At 42.2% G+C, this 22,537-nt stretch overlaps 1 protein-coding gene across 3 annotated transcripts in view; it reads left to right on the top strand.

Annotated features, from left to right (window-relative positions):
* LOC149071632 (xylosyl- and glucuronyltransferase LARGE1-like) overlaps positions 1–22,537 on the top strand; it is a 338,538-nt gene that overhangs the window by 164,308 nt on the left and 151,693 nt on the right. The window contains exon 3 of one of the 3 annotated variants that reach the window (XM_089247670.1): positions 10,165–10,298. The exons of 1 other annotated variant lie outside the window; for it this stretch is intronic. The gene's annotated coding sequence lies outside the window, so the exon portion shown is untranslated. Of the gene's footprint in view, positions 1–10,164; positions 10,303–22,537 lie in introns of those variants that run through there. One more of the 3 variants, XM_089247668.1, reaches the window with a different exon arrangement.

Below are 22,537 nucleotides of genomic sequence, written 5' to 3'. Positions count from 1 at the left end.
GTTTTCATTTGCGAATCCATAATGGATATGATGCTACCTGCGGACCACCTACGCCAGACATCTTCAATCCGTTGCTCGCGAGCACCACGGTGCTCTCCTGAAGCATCGACAGTGCTCGATGCTCGCCGCGCCCGATTTCGTGCTCGTGAGCACTTGATCAACGTTCCAATTGAACACTTTGTACTGATTGCATTCAAGGACGGAAATCATAGTGATTTCATGCATTCGTATGTCAAACTCTTCGTAAGGGTGCTCTTCTTTTGATGATGGGTACAAGCAGTGCTCGCGACTTGGAAGAAGGTTGAAGATCTCAGATCAAAAATTTGTAAAAATTTGCTTACGTAATACTTGAACGGCCCCTTTGTATTGATATGTCATTGCATGTACAATAAGTGAAGATGTGTGCGAACGTGTGTGTGTGGGGGGGATGAAGTTGTGGGAGGGGTCCTGCTGCTGGCTGGCTTGTGTCTGTGTGGCCTAGCGTGGGTGGTTTGTTGGTTTTTGGATATCGTTGGATTTCTCCACCGTGGCCCCCGTCTCCCGAGACGGACCAGCTTATATCACCCAAAGGAGGACAGAGCGGGGGTCACGGTTGGTCTGGTGGTGGATCATAGGTTGAGGATCGCCAAACATAAACCCAGAACACACATTCCGGCACGCGCCGATTCGTTAGAAATTCCGTAGAGGAACGTGCACGAGGTGCATGTTCGGTTAAGTAGTAGTAGCAGTAGGAAAAAAACAACACCCCACCCCCTCCCCGCATACTTGTCCATGCAGGGTCTGAAAATCTCAAGTTGTCTTAACAGTCATAATTTTTCTCGAAAAAAAAAAAAAAAAATGACCGTTCTGTATCACAGTGGCTTTCTAAACGTCTTCTATATAAATTCCAGCATTTTCAAATACCCATCGAGGAATTTTTTTTTTTTGGACTCCATTTTGATCCGAAAGTCCAATGATGATGTATGGGATTTTCTTCCGATACGAATACGCACTTCGTTTACTCTCTCCGACGGTAAATAAAAAAAAACCATGTCAATATTTAGGGTGGAGGAGCAGCACCTGGATACGGCACGTCTGAGGTTACATACGAGCGTCTTACGTCCCAAAGTAAAAAAAAATTGAACGTGTGTGTGTGTGTGTGTGTGTGTGTGTGTGTGTGTGTAAAAGCTCGTCATACATATAGATATCGAGTTATTCTCATTTCTGTATCCGCTGAGGTTGGAGAGAGAGAGAGAGAAGTGTAAAAAAAAAACGAGGGAACTGCAAAGAATGCTTCGTCTTCCACTGCTGCTGCTGCTTCGACTACTACATACTCTTCCTCGCTCTCTTTTTTTTCCGGCTGCTCTCAAGAATCGGACAAAGGTGAGGTAGAGGCTGACGCTTGTATGTATCAGTGCTGACACTGTCAGCCCCGTCGCAGCAAAGTGTCGATAACAAGTTTGAAAGCAGAGATCAATGAGAACTCGGCGAAAGGGAGCTGCAGCTAAAAAAAAAAAAAATGGAGCTCCAGGATGTACCCGTTGTTGGCAGGTCGTCGAAAGTGGAAAACAAACAAGGAGAGCTGAAGAAGGACTTGGAGAGGGAACTGAGTGGAAAATCTCTTCGCTCTCCTCCCATCATCAACTCCTTCCGTACACTCTTTTCTTCAGTCTTAACATCGGTAGAATCTTTTCCCAGTTCACTCCCTGTTATCGGGTTGGCCTCTCCGAGTGGAATTTTCTCGTTTGCCGAAACTAAGGGTGTATTCGGAGGAGGAGGAAAAGGTTTCCCTGCCAGTGAACATGGGTGAAAAATATGTTGATATTTGGCCCTTTTTTTTTTGTGAATTGTTAGTCTTTCGATTGTATTATTGTATCGCTCTGAGACATGTGTGGAATTCCGATTAACGAGCATCAACTTCAGTGACAGTTGCTGCGACGGCCATTGATCGGCGTATCCAGTCTTTACATTGGGTTGAGTTGTGGAATCTCGGGTATTTCTTGAAATAGGGCTTCTCCCCGGAAGAATTCGCTAGTTTTATGCTCGTTCTGCTGTCGGTAATAAGGTATGTCTTCTCTAACAACAATTGTTCAGCATTACTCTATATCCGAGCTCAATTCGAGACGCTGCATTTTTATTCTCAGCGCTTTCTTTTCTGAACCAACGTATACGGAAACCCGTATCCTATTTGTATTTTGCACGTGTACCTTTGCCCTCCGGCCCGTTCCAATACTCTCTTTTGGGAAACATCATCAAGTTGTACATATTTGTGACTAACCTTCCAGGTATTACGTAGATTTCAAAATCTGGCTGATGCGAAGGAAGACTTCCGGGTGAGCGCGTACTCGTGAACAAAAGTACTAGATCCAATCCAATACATATCCGATACAATCAACATCGATTACAAATAAACTATACAGAAGAGATGCAATATATAAGTGGAACAGCCACGTGTAAAAAAGGCTCGCCAAATGATGTGTGTGCAGAGATAATAACCTCGTCTGGTTGGGTTATCACCTGCACTAACTGTGGCTCCGGGTGTAAAAGGTTGGGAAATGAATGGAGGAGAGAGCCGTTATGTCAACTATACGGAAATGAGCTGACCAAAACACAAATGAATGGGGCACCTGAGAACTCGACTAGGTGGTGGCAGGACAAGCCTTCAGTAGACTAAAGCTGGTGTTGGTTGAGTACATTCAGTGTAAAATAAAAAGATCTTTAGAGTACCTTCCATCATCATTACACTTCCCCCTCATAGTTCGATAAATAGGTGCCAGGTGGCAGCATTATATAGAAACAAACTTAACATTAGGTTCACAACACATAAATGCACATTCCAACATATACTCATTCGTTAGAAATTGTGTAGAAGTATATATACGAGGTGCATGTGTGGTTCGGTAGTGTCGTCCATCTCCCTGTAAATCGTCATTTACCCAAATTTGAAGCTATATATGTTGACCCTCAATCAGTTTCTGTCTCCTGTATGGTATTCCTTCGTGTTTTATTATTATCTCCACATTTTGGGCAGACCCTGGAACGAATCAAATGATTCTTCATAGAAACCTATGGGAAATAACATTTCGGCTAACGAACGTGATTCCGGAACGAATCATCTTCATGAGCCGAGGTATCAATATATATATATACAGGGTGCATAGCAAATAGGGAATACGTCATTTTGCTTTCGAACCGTTCATCCTAGAGGTGTACTTCCAGTTAGAAAGAGTTTCTAAATAACGTGTTGTACCCAGATATGTCATTCATGTTGCAAGGGGTTGTATATTCATTTACGTATATAAATTTTAACTTTTTATACCGCCCCTCCCCCCCCCCCTCTGTGTGCCTAAAATCCAGTTGAAAAATATGTTGCCCTGTCTCTCTTGATACCAACAACTAAATTCCCACGTTTCTAAGTGCAATATTCACTGAGGTATTCGAATTCGAAAAACGGGGTAAAATTGGAAAAAAAAACCCTACTACTTTTTCCGTTTTTCGAATTTGAATATCTCAGCGTTTAAAGTTGTGGAGGTGTCAAAAAATCTAAGTTACGGCCCTGCTATATATACACAGTAAAAGCTGACGGACAGCTATTAGATACGGTCACCCCTCTTTCACGGCCAAATAATAATTTCCCTCCTTATATAATAAAAGTATTTCGAACCTCCTGAGATTAACGGCCACCACTCTTTTACGGACGAATGTGCCGGTGACCGCAAGAGACGTTTTACTGTATATACATAACATAGTTCCGCAGCCTTTTTGTCCTATCGCCCCTCAACGCAATCTAAAAGCCCCTTTCACATGTGTATAAGATTGGGGGTCGCTTTGGTGATAATTACCGGCATGGCAACTTTTTTCCCCCCTCGTAGGGGAAAAAAAGGGTGGGAGAGAAGCTCATCACACAAAAAAAGCCCGTCTTTCTTGTGGTGGATTGGTGGTCGGCACTGGCCTTCTCTCCCATAAGGGTCCGTTCAAGTATTACGTCATCATCGATGAGGGGGGGGGTTCCCGATTTGCTGACTTTTGATGACGGGGGGGGGTTGGATAATGCTTACGTCAGCAACCACCCTTTATGAAAATATGAGTTGGGATTCAGAGGGGCAGAGCTGATGACGAAATTTTGCTGACAATGGGAGGGAGGGGGTCAGTGTTTTGCTGACGAGGGGGAGAGGGGGTCAAAAATGGCTAAAAATTTGCTTACGTAATATTTGAACGGCCCCTAATCCTTTCCACCGCGAAAACTACTGTAAGCTTCTTCGTCAGCCATCTTGAATCAACCACTTCCGTTAAACCCACGTAACCAGTGACGACTTCCGGAAAGAAAGAAGGGGGACTACCGGCATAAACTAAACGTCATGGAAATGGTTTGTTGCGAAAATCTCCGCTACCGTGAACCTCCCGGGATGTTTTATTGCACATGCGAACGGGCTATAGAATCCTATGATATACTCGTAGTGCTTCACCTGCCTAATATCATGTAGGGCCCCGCGAGCACGCAGAAGTGCCGCAACACGACGTGGCATTGACTCGACTAATGCCTGAAGTAGTGCTGGAGTTAATTGACACCATGAATCCTGCAGGGCTGTCCATAAATCCGTAGGAGTAAGAGGGGGGTGTCTAAAGTCAGAAGAGTGTTCCTGGAGCCACTTTGTAGCAATTCTGGACGTGTGATCTGTCGCATTGTCCTGCTGAAATTGTCCAAGTCTGTCGGAATGCACAAAGGACATAAATGGGTGCAGGTGATCAGACAGGATGCTTACGTACGCATCTAGGCGTATCAGGGGTCCCATATCACGCCAACTGCACACGTCCCATACCATCACAGAGCCTCCACCAGCTTGAACAGTCCCCTGTTGACATGTAGGGTCCATGGATTCATGAGGTCGTCTCCATACCCGTACACGTCCATCAGCTCCAAGCAATTGGAACCGGGACTCGTCAGACCAGGCAACGTGTTTCCAGTCCTCAACAGTCCAATGTCGGTGTTGTCGGGCCCAGGCGAGGCGTAAAGCTTTGTGTCGTGTAGTCATCAAGGGTACACGAGTAGCTCCGAAAGCCCATATCGATGATGTTTCGTTGAATGGTTCGCACGCTGACACTTGTTGATGGCCCAGCATTGAAATCTGCAGCAATTTGCGGAAGGGTTGCACGCCTGTCACGTTTAATGATTCTCGTCAGTCCCGTTCTTGCATGATCTTTTTTAGACCGCAGCGATGTCGTAGATTTAATTTTTTACCGGATTCCCGATATTCACGGTACACTCGTGAAATGGTCGTACGTGAAAATCCAAATTTCATCGCTACCTCGTCCCATCTCTATGTCCCATCTCTCGTGCGCCGACTATAACACCGCGTTCAAACTCACTTAAATCTCGATAACCTGCCATTGCAGCAGCAGTAACCGATCTAACAACTACGCCAGACACTTGTTGTGTTATATAAGCGTTGCCGACCGCAGCGCCGTACTCCGATTGGTTCCATATCTCTTTATTTGCATACGCATGCCTTCACCAGTTTCTTTGGCTCTTCAGTTTATAATGACGCATCGACAATACGTAATTTATTAAGGAACTCTGATCCATTTCCCATAATCCCCCCGGTTTACACGCAGTAAACGCTACCGGTAAAAAAAACCACATTGTCCCATCCAAGAGCGCGAATCATAGAAATTTAATTCCTCAGAAGAAAAAAGGGCTAAGGGATATAAATACACACATTGAGCTAAGTATCATAGCTCCCCTATAAATAATAACAAAAGGGCAAAAAAAAAGCAAAAATTCTTCTCTCCACATCCAGTATGCAAAATAGTCGGAATAGGAAACGACAGCCCCCGCCCTCCCCCCTACGATAAACTCTCCAAAGGAAAGAGAACCTTCTCCTATGTAATTTAAATCGAACGGAAACGGTTGGCGGTATGTGTCTGTGCATTTTCTTCCACCGGGAGTAAAAGAAAAAATGGCTATAAAAAAAAAAAGTGAAACGAGGTAATAGAGAAACCATTTTCGAGATTGGTACGTGTGTGTAGATCCTTTGGAATAGAAGCAGAAACGAAAAAAAAATTGGTTCAGACAGACAACTTAGATACCTCCTCCTCTTCTTCTTTTCCTAGAGAGATCCCATTCTTTCCCATAGGAGTACTATACTCACTACTGTATTGGAAGATTGGTTTTGGTGGTGGACCCCGGGACGAGAGTATGTACCGTAAATTGCTGGTTTTACCATTTTTTCTCCCCTTTACCGAAATACCTTCAAGATATATATATATATATATATATACTCCTTTATTTCCTTAACTATATGTGGATGAGTGGTTGAGGTAAGTAAATACCAGGCGCGCAGAGTCTTAATTCTCTCCTAGTCCTTTTCCGAACCCCCCCCCCATCAACAGGTCTTTGCTGTGACGGGGGTTTTAGATCGATTTTTCTCTTGAACTTTCGGTTTCTTTATTACGTGTAAATTATTTTCTTGAATGACGTGTGGTGATTAAGGATTTTTTTTTTTTTCGCTGGTGATATTTTTAAGGATCGGTTTTCTTTCTCCTTAAGGATTGTTTCTCCCCTCCACCGCGGTGTTCTTGTTTGATTGGTTTTTTTTGTTTTCCAGGTTGGGAATTTGGGAGGAAAAAGATGGGTTTTGTGTGGAGTTTTCTGCGTCCTGGATGGATGGATGATGATTATATTTCGTAGCTGTCAAGTCTCTCCGATTTTCCGGGAGGATCCCGAATTTCTACTGTGTTTCCCGGGCTGACGAAAAGTTCTTTTATCTCCCGAATTTTGACCGTGGTTGTAAAAAAATCCCTACATTCAGGGGGAAAATATTCCCCAATAATTTACCTAAAAAAAAAACAGCTTCTCGTAAGCTTTGTGTAAATTGTCGCCATTTCGTCAAATCGCAAAAGAAAATATTTCATTTTTGGGGAGAAAACACAAAACTAGCCAGTCATCAATCCGGCCTTTCGAAATCCAAAATTGGCACGATCTCGCGTACATCTGCTTTATCCACACGTGTTTCGTTTCGGGATCGACGGAGATTTTTTGGTTTGGGAGATTTGATTTTTGAGAGGTAATTTAACCCAAGGACTTTAACCTACTGGTTGGCCATGATTGGCGATGGCTTGTTGCACGGTGTCACGGTTTTCGCAACGGGAAAATACCCCCGAAATTTCCCTTTTACTAATGAAAAATCCCTAAAATGTTTTAAAAAAATCTCTTTTACATTTTGTTTTTGTACGCAATTTAGATCCGCGCGAAAACCTCCCGAATTCTTGTTCTTCAAAGTTGGCAGCTGTGATATTTGATATATTGCACAACCTCTAAGCCCAAAGCTGTATTAAAGCTTAGCTTTGCTCTGGCGCGTGGGCCGAATGCGGCCCACGGTATTTGTTCCGGTAGAGTATGAATATATCTACACATCATAAATAATAGAGGAATCACAACGTGATAAATACGTAGCCTGACCGTATTTCTTTCATAAAAATTCCCAACGTACAGGGTGCTCGACAAACTCTGAGTGTTGTTAGTAGACATCAAGAGGAACTAAAAATTGCGATGGAATTCCTTCTGATGTCCACTAACAACCCTCTGAGTTTGTCGGTCCATTTACAGAACACCCTGTGTGCGTGCGTGCGTGCGTGTTAAGAGGTGACAGTACACACCAATAACACAAACAATTGTCACCAAAGAATACATGGTCTAACATGAAACGAAAACGCGCTTGCGCGTTTCGAAACGGCCGCTCCGCAAATGTTAAAACGGCATTCCTGTTGACATTTAGAATACCGTGCATGCAAATGTAACCCGGCAAAATCCCGTCTTCCACACCTGCTGCTCTGGCAGTCCTTGTACGGCCGGCATCAGACCGGGAATCAAGAAAGGATCCCGTTTCGCACAGCTGCCGATGAAAGCGCGCAAATATTTTCGGATTGGGCAACCGCCTGTGGGGAAAACGCTCAACGTACATTCGTACTGCCTCTGTGGTATTTTCGTTTGCAGCCCCGTTCATGAAATTCATGTCTGCTTTTTATCAGTGTTACAAAAGTGCGCCATTATTCCGTACGTTACAACTATTATAACGGTTGCATGCTGGAACAACTTCAAAGGGGATTGCATCCGCGTCTTTTATTCACTATGATACAGATGCGCATAATGTTTCTTCTTCCGCAAGTTACATTTGCATGTATTGTGTTCTCCTCCTCCCCCCTTCCGATAAATTTCGACAGGAATGCCGTTTTAACGTTTGCGGACCGTTTTCGTTTCATGAAAGACCATTCATTCTTTGATGACAATTGTTTGTATTGGTTTTTACTATCACTTCTTAAATGTTTTTTCGCCCATCTCTTTTGAATCACCCTGTATATATTTATAAAGTTTGACGTGTGCCTGAGTGGCGTGGTGGTAAGATGCTCGCTCGTCTACCACCGTGAAGGTTGCGGTCCCGATAACAAAAACACAATAAATAAAAACACAAAAGGATATCGTGAGAAAAAGCTAAAAACGAAATTCTTCGATTGGGGCCCAAAAGTACTAAAAAACTTTGCTTAAAATGCAATCAGTTGCCTTGAATTGCAAATTTCAGGTTACATACATAGGCTTCTTTTAAACCAAAGCTTTAAAAAATATCTAGGTCCGAAAAGTACTAGATACGGTGACGTACGGGCCTCCAAAAAATGGCTCGGGGATGCATGATGTTCTTAAGTCAGCCACCTCGTTAGGCAATTTGCCTGTTGTGGCGTTGTATTTGTATTAAGTTTTGTATACGAGACGAGTGGAAACTTTGAGCCCCCCCCCTCCCTCCCTCCCTCCCAATTTTCTTCCTGTCGGTGCCTCTGTTCTGACATCGCCAGTCCTTACTGCATTGAATGCCATCAGGTGCCACGTTCTCTCCGAGGCTCACTCTATTTTCGTCACTGAAGAAAACTTAGTCCTACCGAACCCACAAGTTCGAGGCTCAAATGCAGGTCGTCTCGCCGTTAAAAAAAGTCTCGCCACAGGGGGGCAACAGGCCTACAACGATACAATTATTCAATCGTTACCCGTCACTCATGATTATAAAAAATTGATGGCAGATGGCAGCACTACAATGCATTTGATTTGAAAAAAAAAAAACCTTCACGTTAGGATCACGAAACGTTTTATGTTGTAGACTGTTTTAAACCAGGATTACACTGTAAAAGTTTTATAAATATTCTTTTATGAAAAATTCAACCAATAAGGTCATTGGTTACATTCGAGCGAATGTAACAAATTCACTTACTGATTGTTTTTTTAAAGTTTTGTTAAAGATCTCTTATCAAACTTTTACAGTGGGATCTATGCTTTAGGCTGGTATTACACTATAAAAGTTTGATAAAAATTATTTTATAAAACTTGAAAAATCTAACCAATAAGCACATCTGTTACATTCGAGTGAACTTATCTGATTCGCCTATTGGTTGCGTTTTCCAAGTTTTATGAACGAAATTTTATCAAACTTTTATAGTGTAATACCGGCCTTAGACCGGGATTACACTATAAAATTTTTATAAAAGATCTTATACAAAAATTGGAAAAAAAAACAACCAATATACATAATATTCGCTGGAATGTAATCGATTGCCTTATGTGTTAGATATAAAAGGACTTTTCTAAAACTTTTATAGTGTGATCCCTGCCTAAGGCCAGCATTACACTATAAAAGTTTTAGAAAAGTTATTTTATAAAATTTGAAAAATTCAGCCAATAAGCTCATTGGAGCGAATGTACAACCGATGCGCTTATTCGTTGCATTTTTCAAGTCTTATAGAAGAACTTTCATCAAACTTTTACAGTTTGATCCCGGCCTTATGGTCGTATTCACCAACACGGTTTAAAATACAATCGCGGGTTAAAGGATTGAAGATCGAGACGGATTGGTTAAATTGAGGATTTTAACCAATCCGTGTCAATCGCTAATCCTTTTACCTGCGATTGTAGTTTAAACGCTGTCGGTGAATACGGCCATTAGGCGAGTATCCTATCGACCTACGCTACCGCGCTAGGCTAAACCGCTTTGCATGTTTCTAGCACGTCTGTGCAAATCCAATTATAGACTTCCCATGTCTATCCATTAATATCAAGAATCTTAATGATTTCCACACGATAAGCAATTTTCATGATTTAGTGTAATAAATCATCGCTTACATACTTCATTAACTTGTCTTTCCCAGATAAACTCGGGCAATGCATCATCGATGTACATTGCGTACTGAAAACCTATACCGAACTGTCCGACCGCACCGATCATCACCCATGCGATTGCGCTGCAGCTATTCAGTTCATCAGGTTGAATAGGAAAGAAAAGGTAAGTAAGTAATTTCAGTTACTAAAATAAAACCCTTACATTCAGAGATGAATTATTTACTCGTGAAAGAGAGAAAAAAACTCGAATGCGGAATTTCTCGGAGATTGATATACGAAGAAATTTCAATTTCGTACAACCATCGAAATTAATATTGAAATAATAATAATAATAGTACTAAAAAGGAAAATCAAGGTACTTTAATGTACTTGTACCGATGTTTCATTAGCAGCTCGGGAGAAGGGGCTGTTGATGAGTTTTTTTTTGAAAATGACAAATTAGCGATTAATGAGGTGTGCGAAGAGAAAATGGCGTATGAGAGAGTGGGGGGGAGGGGGAGTTTGGCTCATTTGCATACGCGAAATAACAATAATGAGCGAATAACGAAGAAACTCATTAAGAAAACGTTTGTTGTTTGTTCCACTGGGTGAGGAGAATTAAGGAGGGAGAAGAGAGGAAAAATATGTGTGTTATTTTTAGGCCGCGCGTTGTAATAGCACTGCGAGGTGAGAGAGAGAGAGAAGAAAATTATCAATTCATTAAGTAAAAAAAAAATTAATCAATTATCACCTCATGGATTAACGCATTCTTATCGGCACTTGTTACTCCAATTACTGCCGCGTGTGTCGGGAGCTTTCACTGCAGTGCGTTGATTTGAATTTGATTGGAAAATATTCAAATTAGTAATTTTTTTTTTGTTTTAATGAATTAATTTTCTCATCTGCGTAATGATTGCCGGAATTTTTTGTTTGAAATCTCATTATTTTGTCTTATTTCTTTCCATTTGCACATCATTATCCGGAACTCGTGGGGGGTCAGGGGTAGTGTTAGATCAGCGTTTCTCAAGCTATGGTCCGCGGACCAGAGTTGGTAATTTAATTCTAACACCTATGAAAAATTATTAAACAGTTGTGATAGGTGTTAGTAAAAACGGTTATGCGTTCAAATTACACTTTTATACTTCAGGCTCACCGTGCACCGCCGAGGTAAATGCGATACTAAATACAGGATATCACTAAATTCTGCCGAAATGAAATGCAGTTTACGCAATTCGGTAACTACTGCTGTATTTCTGAAGTTGCCGAATGGTGGGAAAATAAAGGACTGCTACAAACCGCAATAGAGAAAAAAAAATTCGTAAATGATCAGATGACCATATTTTCATTGAGAAAAATACTGTAAACGGGTATCTTAATGAATACGGGACATCACACCAATTGCGATCGAATACGGTGCAGGAGTAGGAACAATCGGCAATTGTTCGGCAATTGCTGAAAAACGCAGTTGAACCTGACAAATATCTAAGATGATTATTTAAATTTCTTTGCCATAAATTATCATTAAATAAATTATATATATTTGGAAAACACTTCGTATCCACGACTTTAGTAAATTAAAAATCCAAATAAACTTGAAAACTTGGGTAAATGTATGGAAGAAAAAGAAATCGGAACCAAAATTACGGGACACAAATGTTCCATCAATTTCTCTGAGAAATTTTACTGGAGCAGTTCATGAAATGCTCAAGCTGAAAAGTCCAAATGAAGGGAACGCTTGAAATTTGCATTCCCGTCTTCTAAGCGTTTCTTCTTGAGCATATCCGTGGGAAAAAAAATTGCATTAAGTGGTTCAAATGCGTTCTAAAATGTCAAATTACTTTTTTAGTTTAAAAAAAAAATTAGAACATCTGACTTAAAACGGATTATGACATGAATATTTTCATGCAAATTCATATCAACTTGATCGAATAAGTTATCTTCCTTGGTTATGTAAATTTTCGCATTACGGGTAGAAAAACGGGAGACATTACGTGCATATTTTCTTGGACAGTATGGGAAAAACGCGTGCTGATATCGTACGAGTACATTGGACTGTGGTCATCTTTGGTCTTGATCATGGATTTTACGCATCGAGCCACATAACTTATATGAGTCCCTGGCACAATCTGAATCGGACCTCAGCCATGAATCCCATCTTCGCTACTGTAGAGCCGATAGCAACTGGTTTGCAATATCAATCAGCGTTTTTCTTCTTTTTTTTATCACGACTCAACGATCTATTGGGTTCAGCATCGGGTACAATCATCATATATCACGAAACCACCGAATTATCGATGATGTTTGATGAGAATTGCCGAATACTTGATCCAATCATCTTTTCCCATCTTGAAAAAAAAGTCTTCGGCAGCTGGAACCAAAAAAATAGCAATCAATGAATCACAAGACTGTCTGGAGGTGCACATCAGGCCAGAGTTTCGCAACCTTTTTCAAAGCCCATGGCCCCCCTTTAAATAATATTTCCTTACCATGTCCCCCTCGCCTTATCCAGGGTCCCCTGTTTTCATCTCAGATCGAAGCCCTTTCTACCTATCGAATTGAATTTAATCAAAATTAAATTTTCAAGAACAAAAATTTTATTTGAAAAAGTATTTAGGCCCCCCTGGTTCTACAGGAAACTCTGCTAGATTCTGAAAGTAGTAACATTTTCTCCCACCATATGTGACTTGAAAGCTTTATTTCTTCACAGCTCTCTGTGCCCCCCCCCCCCACTGATGTGATCCCCCCCTATTCGTGATTTTCACCCGTATTCCTCCACTCCTAGAAAATCCCATGACCGTAAGGGGGCCATATGACCCTAGGTTGAGAACCATTGCATTAGGCTTTTTACCTCTTGATCCCAAATATTGAAGACTCGTATGGAGATTGAAATTTGATTTTGCCATCAAGATTCCCACTGTGTGTAAGAAGCCGTATTACTTCTGCAGAAATTCACATCGGCGAAATCTCGTAAATTCCGGGAACGAATCAAACTATTTTCCATGGGAAATCGCGTTCCGGCTAACGAAAGCAAATTCCGGAACGAATTACATTTTCGTTACCCGGCGCATATGAATCTCGCTGTATTCAGTATCAACGGTTAAGAGAACAACAAACTGGAAAAGCTACTCGTAGTCTTTTAATTCCCGAATCCAACCACGTAAAACTAACTATTTAATTACTTTTGATTATTACGCAGATATCCCTCCAAAGAAAAAAGGGGAAAAAATCATATTTAAAAATTTAACTTCCAAAAATTTTTAAGACCATCTCGAAGTAGAAAAGTCACACAAGAAAAATAATTTCCAAAAAAAACGAAGAACCCCCCACAAAAACCTCATTTAAATTTAGGGCAGAGATTATTTGCATTATATACACGTGTGTATTCAGTTTAAAAAAAATGAAATAAAAATCACTTACACACGTTTATTTAAAATAAAAAGTTCTCCAAAGATGTTTTTAGTTTTTAAACTCTTGAAGAACATTTCACAAATTAATTTTAAACGTAAGGTTTTTTTTCTCCTTTGAAGAACAAGATGCATGGAGAGAGAGCAAATAACTAACGGGAGCTATTTACTTGAAATACGAGGGTCGTTTCCTTGTGGGGCCCCTCCTCCCCCCCCCCCCCTGGAGCCCCCACCTCCTCCTTTTTTTGGAAAAAGTCCTTTTTTTCCCCCTTCAAACTGGTCCTTTTTTTCCCCCCGCGAATAATTTAAGTAATAATCTCTTTTCAAGCATTTTCTTATGGTTTTTAAGGATTTCTCCATTTTTTTTTTGTTTTCCCCCCAATGTTTTCATTAAAGTATTCATTTGCTTTTTGGGAGTAAATTTTTTGTTTTTTTCCTTGTAAATTTTATGAAAATTTGTAACTCGTAATTATGAAAGGTTTTATAACTTTCCGCGTTGCCCATTTTTTTCCCCTCCCCCCTTCTGTCTCCATTTTTAGAAAGGATGATTGCTTCTGAAACTAAGTAGTGGTTAGTAGTAAATTACTTGCCTTGTTTGCTGTTTGCTTGTTAATGAGTGGTTGTCTTTCATTTTTGCCTGTGAGTGTTTTTTTTGGGACTTTCTCGAGAATGTTCCGGGCATGTTATTGTTATTGCGGGGGATTAATTAATGATCGGCTTGTGATGTATTGATGTTTTTTTCTAATAGTTTCGGAGACGTGTTTCTTAATTTTCCTATAGTTCAGCGTAGATTTTTTTTTTTTAAGTAATGAATGATTACTTTCTACGGGATTCTGCGTTCTATAACACGCCGAAGGGCTTGGAGATTCAAAAACTTATCATGAAATTTGGAGCAGAACCTGGAACGAATCAAACGGTTTTCTATAGAAACCTGAGGGAAATCGCGTAGGTGCTAATGCTTCTGGATTCACTCTATATATTTGCTCCTTCCGATTTTTCAGCCTTTTTAAAATCTTACGGTGGGAAATCTAATTCTGCCGATTCTGCGTCATGGAAAAATCCCTGAAAGTCCTCAAGTTGAGCTTTGTTTGGATGGAAAATCCCTATCTTGCAGTCCTTGCAATTTCGGGCTGACCCGTTTTCTCAGGAAAAATATGGGGGGGGGGGAATCGGGATTCAGAGTAAGAAAAATCGGTAATTGTCACCAAATATGATGATTAAAGCAAGCGATGTGGGTAATTATTGCTAAAAAAAAAAAATCAGGACGGGGGAAAAATACGTCCCGGAAAAACGGGATTTATATATAGTCACCCGTTGCAATTTCAAAAAAAAAGTCCCCAGTTTTTCCGTTTTATTTGTTTGACATGTTTCCTTTGATGTGGAATCAAAGGGATAAACTACAGATTTTTCAAGTCTGTGAATTGGCACCTACGAAATCACGTCGTCGCTCAACGTTTCGGCTGACGAACATGATCCTGGAACGAATCATTAGTCGAGGTATCGCTCTGTATAAATAAACGAGCATGATCCTGGAACGAATCATCGCCGTTAGTCGAGGTATCGCTCTGTATAAATAAATTTCGCGACTCGATCACGTATTGGAAGATTGTCGAAATCGGGTGAAGACGGCAGTTACGACTCCCGAAATACAGTAACTTCGAATTCAACGTAGGGAATTGAACCTTATATGGGAAGAGATTGCACCTCGGTCTGGTATTTATTTGCATGTCACGAGAATAACATTTGAATATAGACAGCAAAATGAATATAGACATAAGAAAAAGTGGTTTTGTTTTTGCTAGTTGCTCGTATTCAAAATTTCGTTCCTTCTTTAATCAATCTTACTCCATCTTCAAACGACTCGTCGCGGAACTTTAAGAGTTTCAGAAGTATTTTAAGAGTTTACAAAAAAAAAAAAAAAAAAAAAAATGGCTGCTAGAAAAGCAAAATACAAAAATAATTCCAAACACACTCTGATATCAATAGCGTGTCGTGCAAGTGTTCTTGTCATTTTCTGACATCTTGTGCATGGGATATGGATGAGTTTAGTTTAGTTATGCTCAGCCACAGCCATCAGAAAACAAAGAGTGAGGTACCAAAAAAAAAATTGCAGTGAAGACTTTTTACTCAGCCAACCCCCACTACTAAAAGTAAGAAAACTGGCTCTGAAGACATGAAGCACTAGCAGCGGCAGCTCCTCTTCACTCGGTGCTTGTGGCTCCACAGCGACATTTGCAGCTGACAGGGAGTAAATTCGCCACCCACCCGCTTCCGATCCTACTTGAAAAGCGTGCGGTGGAGGAGCGGGCAAATGAGTTGAACAAGCTGAGGCTTCCCTGGATTTGGAGTTTGTTTGGGAAAAGGCGGATTGGTGATAAAGAGGAATGTGTGGTGCCGGTTCGTTTTATTGCAAAATTGTTGGGACAGAGAAATTGGGAATATGGAGAGGGTTCTCTACCCCCTCAAAATAAGTCACCTGTTGTAGTCATGAGAATGGAAGAGGGTCCCTTTTCACTGTCTCTTTTCGCTCTGCGTTGAGTTTTGATTGCTGAGGTAGGGGTCTGGAAAGGTTAATTACACGCAGGGGCTGCTCCTCCTCTCCCCCCCCCCCATCCGCTGATGCTGGTAATTTATGCGTGAAAAGTTAATTGGCGGTAGTCCTGTATGGGGGAGAAGGCTTTGGTCCTGGGAAATAGAAATTAGTTTGTGTGCGGGATGGCGTGGCCCTTCGTGGCCCCCTCTCGCCATCATTCCTCGATGTTGTTGTTGTTATTATTATTATAGGTGAGTGCATGCGGTTCCTTAATAAATGTTTGGAGTTTTGTTAGCGCTTCGTGGCCGAGGAGATGAATTTTCTGTTATCACGGAACGCTTCTGCAACCAGGCTTTGTCGGCAGCCCCCCACACCTTAATTACAACAGCATTGTGGTTAAGCAACGCTGCACGCGTACGTTTCAGGGGGAAGCGGGAATTACCTGGTCCGTGGAAGATCTATTAGATGGTTTTGTTGTTTTGTCACGGTCACGTGTGTTCGGCGAGTCCGGGAGTCTCGGGAATGGATGGGAATTGTGAAGAACGGGGAATTATACCGTGGTGCTGGTAGTCGTTGTGTTGATTCGATTGTGATTGATATCGGAGTGTATGACAACCGCACACTGCTGCCGAGTTTTATAATTAATCCTGTTTTGCGCGTGGTCTGAAAACGCGGGAGATGTCTAAAGGCCCCGCGGAATTCAGTCAGATGGATTTTGAACCTGTTCTAGACGTGGAATGGATTACGACTCCCTTGGAATTAGTCGGTACAGGATACTGTAGCGTTCATCTGAGAAATACTGTGGTTGAGGGTTCTCCAGCGTGCATTCCTCGGAATTGGTAGGCTGCACCGATATAGTATTAAAATTTCCGCTTGTCACATTATTTCCATTATGTTGACACATATTTGACAATATTAGCCTCAAATGTGTACTTAAGGGAATGCAATGGTCCTATCCACGGTATTATACTGCTCAAACTTTCTGCAGTAGGCATTAAAGATGGCCAATGGTAACCTCAATCAAATCCTAAATTCCTAACTTCACGTCAGGTTTCACTACACGTACACGCCCATTCGCGTATGTACCGATTCGTTGGGGGTTCCGCGAGGGGGGTGGGGTGTGGGCGGGGTGCATGTGTGGTGTAGCAGTAGTAGGTAGGGCCTCCAAAAAATAGCTCAGGAATCCATGATCTTTCTTAAGTCAGCCAGCTCGTTGGGCAATTTGCCTGTTGTGGCGTTGTATTTGTATTCCGAAATGTTATAGTAGGATCTTTTAGATATCAAACTTGATTGCAGGTGATCAACTTCTATATGCCTGTGATTTCCGGGGGTTGTGCTGCGAGATTATTTTTGGGAAGAAATTTTATATGGAACGTACTAGAGTAAAGTAACCCTTCCGTTACAACGACCGGTGTGAAAAGTCCCGGATGTTTCTCGTACAAGGAACATTCTGTGCGTTTTCCTTCCGATGTAACAACCACCCGATATAACGTCGGTTTTCGATGGAGCGATAGGACTTATAACGAGAGTCGACTGTAATAGCGGTGTTATTCCCGAATAGAGTGCCTGGCGGGGGGGGGGGGACCCCAACACATTTTTGATCTGGATTGCATGGGCTCGAGTAACCCGTTTAGGCAATGGTGGCCTAGTTAGGGGTGCTATATAATTAAACTAGTATGGAATTCTTGAAAATTTATTAATCAAAAATTGTTTTTTTCCTCACCAGTACAGGACGTTCTTTGCGCTGTCATACTTGAGAGTAGCATGCCTGCATATACGCAGAATTCATAAATACGTCCATTATGAGCAGATTTCAAGCATACTAATTCACCAGGGGCAAAAAAATCTAAATAAACGGAATGCTGTAAAAACTGGGAATTTATTACATTTTTCTCGCATTGTTTTCACGGAATAGAAGACTTTGGTGTAACCCATGGTCGCGGTCAATCTTGGCACCCACCACCTCAGCTCGATTGTATATTGAGAAACATTTACGAAGAATGCGAACCTCTTAACTTAGCCATAGCCTGGATATAATTGCTGCAGCCCAAACATACCACTTGCGTCCGTTCTTTCTTATCTTAAACCAATTTGGGTTTCCGTAGGTTGTACCACTCTTCAAAGTTTGTACCATTGAGTTCAGAGAATCACCTTGTATTCATTTATTTTTCCTTCTATATGCGTTAACCTGAGCTAGATCTCCTGGAAAAAAAAAATCGACGAGCTCGAAATAATTGCTCTCAAATCGATGATTCGATGGCATCCTGCTCTCAAAGAATAGGACACACAATTTATGCGTCTCCCTCTTTGCAATCAAACTATTTTCCATCTCGTTCGACTGTTTCAAGCCATGCGAGTGAAGTACTTTCTTGGGTTATATGAAGTGAATTCTAGTCGACACACACGATGCATGTATCCTTCTCCTAGCTTCACAAGAACTCGATTTTCATTGAGAGTTTCCCGGAAATTTGTCCATCGATTTCGGATAGGATAATCGCCCCCCCCCCTCGAACTGAAGTGGAACAATATCGATCCTCATTGGAGGGTTCGGGGGGGGGGACACTAAAAGATGTATAATTCAAAGCGTATCGATTATCTCTCTCTCTCTCTCTCTTCTGTATACTAGATGGTGATCGTAAATTATCGCTTACGCATACAAATGGCGTTCTCCTAGCACTCACTTGTTGCTAGGAGAGTGGAGGACGAGTGAGTGGGATTCCGCCGGCTTGGTTGTTTAACTCTATATCGCCACCGCCCCCCCCCACCCTTCTATAGGCTACCTTCTCTGGTGTGTAAAGCTGCGTCGATATGCAATGTGTTGTTAAGGTGGTGATGTTGCCTTCCGGCTTGGATGACTTGCGAGGTAACGCGTGTCAGTGGCGTAACGCTAGGTTATTTCGGGGGAATGTCGTCGATGGAATTTGTTTCCCGATCGAGACCGGACAGTTATCGAAATTCTTTTTGGCATTTTGTAGGTTGGGTGTGTGTCGTTATATAGGCGCATTGCGGCTTTCTGTTGTCAGCAGGCCATGTCGAATTTATGGCCTGTCTTTCAAAAGATACACGGCCCTGGTCTATCGCCACAGAAGCTATTCACACGAAGGTTTCAACAACTGACTGATGCGAAGATGATCCTTCGTGACATCACACACGCATCTTCGGATAAGTTGCCATCTGGTGGCAGTGGCAGTTATCGTGAGCTTTGACCTGACTTAGGTCTGACTGTCGATGTGCAGTCCGATTCGGGGCACACGAACTATGAGGAAAGAGGTTCGTTGCCTTTGTAGCGCAGTTGTCTAGCCCACTCACCCGACAAGTGAGAGAGGATGTGGGTTCGATTCCCCCGCAGAGGCAGTTGAATTTTCCTTCCTGATTTCATCTTCGCATCAGCCAGTTGTTGAAAACTTCGTATGTATAGCGGAGAGTGACGCCACATCGTCGGACAAGGGCTACTTACTGCCATTTTTCCTCCCGAGAAATGGCAGTGTTGGAATATTAGTTATTGTGGAACCTAACTGTGCATTTGTGTATCTTCCGTGGAAGTGCTTCTTTTGAAAAACTCGCCGCGCAGAGTCAGAAATTCCTTCAACGATACAAATGCTCAATTATCATATTTGAATTCGGAATACAGATGGCGGTAGTAAAACATTCGCATGCAACAGGATTCAGGACGTTAAACCGGGTTCATATCGGCTGCGCAACGCGGTTTCGAGCACTTCAGAACCGTTTTTTTAACTAGCGCAGAGTGGGCGATTTCAATGTCTATTTTGCTTAGATACACCTAAAAATACCGGTTTTGCGCAACTAGAAATCGCGTAGCCTGGCCTGTGTGGAGCCGGCTTCAGATACACACAGGTGTTGCCATCTTCAAGATTGTTAGACACTGCCACCAAATCATTATGGAACAGATTGCAACAACAAGATTAGCTCGGTGGCAGAGTTCTCAAAACTAAGCTCAATTCTAGTCAATCGCTATGGGCGATTTATTAGCGAGGGATCTGTGTTAGAGGTGTGCATGTATATTATACCCTTCGAAAAGTATCTATGTGTGAATTTTAGTGCCGCCATCTGCATTTCAAATTTTGAGTGAGATGTGATGACAGTATTAGTAGCGTTGCAGGCCTGCAGCTCTCTGTGGTAAGGCTTTTGAAGGGAGACCGGCTCACATTCGGTCCTTGAAGTTGATCCCCACGATGAGAGTCCAAAATAATACCCCCTTCCCCACGGCACATGCACCTCGTAAATGTTCCTCTGAGGAACTTCTAACGAATCGGGATGTATCTGAATTCATACATATGCTGCCATCTATCATACAAAGAAGGAACTAGCAACGAATGGATATTTTTAATGAGTGTAATGTTCGGATGTTGTTAGATCTGGCACTCGCTGTTGCGAGATTTTTTCATTGGGGTGGGAGGGGGGGGGATCGCCTCTCATTCGCTCCTCGAAATTCGGAAGAAAAAAAAATTCTTGGCCATGGGGAGGAGGGGCGGCAGCTAAATGTGCTACCCAAACAACCGCATAGCAGCTGAATCTACAGCCTGAGGTATATCTCAGCAAGTGATGAGTTGGCGAGAGATTTGAAGCAAATGTGCAACAAAAACAAATGCCAATTGTCATTTCAGAGGCCTCGTAAAAGGAGGAACTCCCCCCCCCCCTGGAGCCACGCAAATCCTAGGACCACCACTGTTCCTAATGCCAGCTAAGGTGCGATTGCATGAACCGCTGGAATATAGAAAGCCATTATTCGTCAACACAGCAAATACCTTATCCCATTAACCGCCGTTTATTAGCCACACCAAAATCCCTAAAATGTCCCTGTATAATCTTTGTTGCCAGAGCTCGTTACCCTGTTGCAGATGGGTATAAGAAAAATACATATTTGGGGGGATTATCCTAACCTAGTATTTCCATGTATAGCTATGTTGACGTGATGGTCACTCCCACCTATTATGCGAGGAATATCCTTATCGCATGGCTGTTTATGTGATGACCATATGTGTTGGGTTATCCGGAATTTCTCTCGGAAGATAATTTCCCATCCATATAAACGACTAATGGCTTATGGTCGGTACTTTTCTCGGTGTTCGGTATGATCACGATGTACATGGACGGGATTTCCAAACTAATATCATGTCTATTTACGGTTATGGGGTGTATAAGAAAATTACAATTATATCAAGAGGTATGCTTGGCTGCCTAGAGCAGGGGGATGCGCAACATTTTTCAGTCCCCGGGCCAGATATGCGGTGCTCACCGGCCAGAAACGTAGACCTAAGGAAAGTCCAAAGGCCACATTTTACTGGCCAATCGTTGATCCTACAGCCGTACTTCCAATTAAGAAATAATACCCGAATAGTGCCAAGTTCCCTCACAGCATGATATTCAGAAAATATCTGTTTCGTTGATATCTGGGATGAAAAAAAATCCGTCTCTCTCTGCCGTCTCACCTGGGGGAGCTATTTCCTGAAGTTAAGAGAGGCTACTAACGCCTCTGCTTCAGCGCCTCACGCCACAGTGCGTGAAATGAGGAAGACGGGGTCGCGTCTCCGGTGGTGTAGATGGTAGCATGCGTACCCGGTATGCAAGAGGGCCTGGGTTCGAGTCCCGGTGGAGGCAAGATTACTTTTCTTTCCGAGTTCACCTCAGCATAATATCCAGAAAATACACGTTTCCTTGATATGTTGGGCCGAGGGGGAAAAACAAGCCGTCTAGGGGACATTCAAGTATTACGTAAGCAGATTTTCAGCCATTTTTGACGCCCTTACCCCCCCCCCTCCCCCCCGTCAGCAAAATTTCGTCAGCAGCTTAGAATATTTCATATCTTCGAAAAGGGATGTTTGATGACGTAAGCAACCTTCGAATCCCCCTCCCCCCTTGTCATCAACAAAAGTCAGCAAATCCGAAACCCCCCCCCCTCGAAGCTGACGTAATACTTGAATGACCATAGCTCTAGGGGGAGGAGCCCTACTTCAGAATTTAAAAAAATGGAATGATTGAACATTTTGCAACCAAAATAATGCTGGATAAAAAAACAGTTGTCCCGTTTTATTAATTCACCGTTTACCATACGTCCCGGGGTGTCTGCGTGTGGTCATCGTTCTTGCAAGCGGAATTTTTTTTTTTTTTCCCCCCCGGTTATAGTTACCATTCGGTTATTGTTATCAGACACCTCCGAGTCCTGACGCGATCGCTATAAGCGGCGCGGACTATTAATTCTGACGCTGTTATTATTTCGTATATACCTAGCGTCGCGTGACATCCGTCCCCATACGACCCCCACCGTGAATGGCAACGTTCGAAATTCGTCTGCGTCGCTAATTGAGTCGATCCAACTCAATAATAAGGGAACTCGAAACAGAGAATCACAGTAAATTTAAATCCAATTAAGTACACACTTGTGTTTGTGAAACGACAGTGAAAAGGGAAGGAGGTGGAAAAAGCTCCGAAGAGAGAGACGACGACGACGACGAAGGACTTGTGAAT

The sequence above is a fragment of the Pholcus phalangioides genome, unplaced genomic scaffold (genome assembly GCF_987345545.1).
Source record: "Pholcus phalangioides strain wild (caught in Gottingen) unplaced genomic scaffold, Ppha-v1.0 ptg000018l_1, whole genome shotgun sequence".
NCBI classification, from domain to species: Eukaryota; Metazoa; Arthropoda; class Arachnida; order Araneae; family Pholcidae; genus Pholcus; species Pholcus phalangioides.
Note: the sequence above shows the minus strand (reverse complement) of the source record. Positions and strands in the feature narration are given on the sequence as shown.